The sequence below is a fragment of the Arachis ipaensis genome, chromosome B06 (genome assembly GCF_000816755.2).
Source record: "Arachis ipaensis cultivar K30076 chromosome B06, Araip1.1, whole genome shotgun sequence".
NCBI classification, from domain to species: Eukaryota; Viridiplantae; Streptophyta; class Magnoliopsida; order Fabales; family Fabaceae; genus Arachis; species Arachis ipaensis.
Genome location: NC_029790.2, coordinates 11,924,808 through 11,929,155, shown reverse-complemented (window position 1 = coordinate 11,929,155; position 4,348 = coordinate 11,924,808).

Here is a 4,348-nt window from a genome sequence, read left to right as displayed (position 1 = left end):
TTGCTAAGGTATGATTTTTGTTTCTCGTATGTAATATATAATGTCTTGTGAAAACTTAGGCTAGATGACCATAAGATATGTTGAATCATGTATGTATGTTATGAGTTAGTAACCTTAACAAAAATATTGAGTTATCTTGAAATGGGTTGATGATTGGTGATTTAATGATGATACTTTAATGACTAAGTATGAGATTATGTTGATTATGAATTTTTAAGGTTGAAATTCATGAATTTGTGTATTGATGGTTCATGGAATAAATGAGAATTGGTTAGATATGAGTATGAATTGGTTGAATGAGTAAGAGTTGGTATATGTAGAAAAGTTGTTGTGTTAATTATTGATGAGTATTGACTTGAAGTATATTAAATTGAGAATCTTGAATGAGTTGTGGAATTGAGAATTTAATAGTTTAAATGGGTTAGCTTGATTAAAGATTGACAAGCATTTGGTATTGATTATGAGTGTTTTGGAAGTATTTTGGTTGATAGTAGTTTGGTTTGAAAATGAAAATTTGGTAAAAATAGAGGTTGGTGTTTTTGAGGAAAAATCTGATTTTTTAGCGAACTTTGGCAGGTCATAACTCGGCTTTCGGACCCTCAAACTTCTCTAAATTTATTTCAATTGAAAATTGGATTCATGAAGTTTACATTATTGGAAGAACGGATAAAAATAATTTTTAACGAAAAAGTTATGCGCGTCGAAAGTTGGATGTAAAAAATGTGAATTCTGCATTATTAGCAGTTTTTTAAGGAAAATGAACGGGGTGCATACACGCACATATGGCTGCCTACACGGCCTCTGTCCAATGCACTTGTGTACACGGACAAGGACTGTGTACGCGGCATCGGAAAATGAGACAGTCGCGTACATAGAAATACGTTTGCTTACGCAACCATTCGCCTCTGTCCAGAGTACTCGCGTACGCGAGCAGAGGTTGCGTACGCGAGTTGGGGAAAATCATCCTTCCGCGTACGCAGAACATAGTTCGCGTACGTATGATCTTGTTTTTCAGCAACTTGAGTTTTATGATTTAAACATGATTTTGAACCTCTAAACCTCAATTTTTACTCTCTAAGATCCTAGAATTGAGTTGTAATGATAGTAAAAGGGGTTGAACTAGAAAGGGAGGTAACTTGGAAGTGAAGAAAGTTTGTGAAATGGTGAGTTATGATTAGAAAGTGCGAAAATACTAATGATAATATGAAGGATGACAGAACTGAGAATGATGAGGTTTGACCCATGATTGGGAATGAAATGAGATTTACGATTAATGTTATGAGGACGATGGTTCTGTCTTGCTCACGGTTTTGGCAAGTTGAGGATGAAGGATTCCCTCACTTGTCGAGCTGGATGTGTGTGGGGAAGGTAGAAAAACACACTCCATCGTTTTGTTTTTCCCCACGTTCTTCTCTGGTTGCAAGGTGGAAAGGCACACTCCTTCGATGTAGAAAGGCACACTCCTTCGTGATACCTCCAGGAGAAGGTGAAAATGCACTCTCCTTCATTAAAGTTCTTCCAGGGATGCACCAACCTAGAGACAATACCTGGAAAAATTGGCTAAGGTATGATTTTTGTTTCTCGTATGTAATATATAATGTCTTGTGAAAACTTAGGCTAGATGACCATAAGATATGTTGAATCATGTATGTATGTTATGAGTTAGTAACCTTAACAAAAATATTGAGTTATCTTGAAATGGGTTGATGATTGGTGATTTAATGATGATACTTTAATGACTAAGTATGAGATTATGTTGATTATGAATTTTTAAGGTTGAAATTCATGAATTTGTGTATTGATGGTTCATGGAATAAATGAGAATTGGTTAGATATGAGTATGAATTGGTTGAATGAGTAAGAGTTGGTATATGTAGAAAAGTTGTTGTGTTAATTATTGATGAGTATTGACTTGAAGTATATTAAATTGAGAATCTTGAATGAGTTGTGGAATTGAGAATTTAATAGTTTAAATGGGTTAGCTTGATTAAAGATTGACAAGCATTTGGTATTGATTATGAGTGTTTTGGAAGTATTTTGGTTGATAGTAGTTTGGTTTGAAAATGAAAATTTGGTAAAAATAGAGGTTGGTGTTTTTGAGGAAAAATCTGATTTTTTAGCGAACTTTGGCAGGTCATAACTCGGCTTTCGGACCCTCAAACTTCTCTAAATTTATTTCAATTGAAAATTGGATTCATGAAGTTTACATTATTGGAAGAACGGATAAAAATAATTTTTAACGAAAAAGTTATGCGCGTCGAAAGTTGGATGTAAAAAATGTGAATTCTGCATTATTAGCAGTTTTTTAAGGAAAATGAACGGGGTGCATACACGCACATATGGCTGCCTACACGGCCTCTGTCCAATGCACTTGTGTACACGGACAAGGACTGTGTACGCGGCATCGGAAAATGAGACAGTCGCGTACATAGAAATACGTTTGCTTACGCAACCATTCGCCTCTGTCCAGAGTACTCGCGTACGCGAGCAGAGGTTGCGTACGCGAGTTGGGGAAAATCATCCTTCCGCGTACGCAGAACATAGTTCGCGTACGTATGATCTTGTTTTTCAGCAACTTGAGTTTTATGATTTAAACATGATTTTGAACCTCTAAACCTCAATTTTTACTCTCTAAGATCCTAGAATTGAGTTGTAATGATAGTAAAAGGGGTTGAACTAGAAAGGGAGGTAACTTGGAAGTGAAGAAAGTTTGTGAAATGGTGAGTTATGATTAGAAAGTGCGAAAATACTAATGATAATATGAAGGATGACAGAACTGAGAATGATGAGGTTTGACCCATGATTGGGAATGAAATGAGATTTACGATTAATGTTATGAGGACGATGGTTCTGTCTTGCTCACGGTTTTGGCAAGTTGAGGATGAAGGATTCCCTCACTTGTCGAGCTGGATGTGTGTGGGGAAGGTAGAAAAACACACTCCATCGTTTTTCTTTTCCCCACGTTCTTCTCTGGTTGCAAGGTGGAAAGGCACACTCCTTCGATGTAGAAAGGCACACTCCTTCGTGATACCTCCAGGAGAAGGTGAAAATGCACTCTCCTTCATTAAAGTTCTTCCTAGGGATGCACAACCTAGAGACAATACCTGAGTTAGCTACCGGATGTGTCGGGTTCTGGTGATTTAATCGACACGTGAGCTCACGGCTAGTAGGATAGACATACATCATATGCATATGTGTGCTTTGTTTGATTGTGCATTAATTGGACTTGCCTATGTGATCATTATGCTTACCTGCTATATTGCTACCTGCTGTATCTGTATCCTACTTGTGTTTGCTTTGTCTGTATTGCTTGTCTGTGCACCGGAGTTTCAGAGGATTGGAGGAAAGTGGAAAATCAGGGCTTAAGTTAGAAAGTAGAGAATTGAGCTAGACTTAAGAACCTTAGATAGCCTACCCTATTTATGGTTTTTAATTTATAAACATTAAGATTTAAATCTGAGTGTCAGAGTTCTAGGATTGCCTCTGGATTTTCCAGGACCTTATATCTTATATATGTAGGCACCATCACCATGTTGAGAACTTCCGGTTCTCACCCCATACATATGTTGTTGTTTTCAGATGCAGGTCGAGAGGCATTTCGCTAAGCGTCTGGAGTTCCGATCACAACGGAGTTTAGCTATTTTGTTTAGACTTCTTATTTTGTTTAGCTCTTGCACCTCGTTGAGGCTTTTGATGGAGAACTAGGGTATTTTGAGTATTTTGGGACTCAGGTTGTATATGTATGTATATGATATTCTCCGGCCAGCCTTAGCTTTGCAGGTTGAGTCTGGCTTTTGAACTTTAGTTTCTTCTCACGCAAGTAATCTTGTTTCCTGAGCGTTGCGCTTTTTATTTTGAGATTTTGCTTTATCCATTTTTCAAGACTCCTCGTATACTGTATCCTTTTTAATATTATTATGTATATATTTTATTTTAGACGTCGTAATACCACACTACCTCTATTTTATGACTTAAACATAAAATTCTGTATGGTAGAGTATTACATATGTTCTTCGAAATTAGTCTCACTCCTAAGATTAATAGTTGGACTATTCATACAAAAGACAATAATTTTTTCTAAAAAAGATATCAATATGATCTAAATAATAATAAAATTGTGTAGTACTAATTCAAAAATTCATTGTAATAAAGGTATAAATTTTGGATTTGTGTGTCTTAACAAAAATATTTAGGTGGGATACTAAATGAAATTCGGTGCCAATTATTAGAAACATTTTTTTTATATCAGTAAGCAAGACTTAAATTGAAAGTATCATTAAGTCAATAAAATTAAATAAAATATAAATATTAATTATTAACTAAAAGAATAGTTTACTTACTTGTGAGA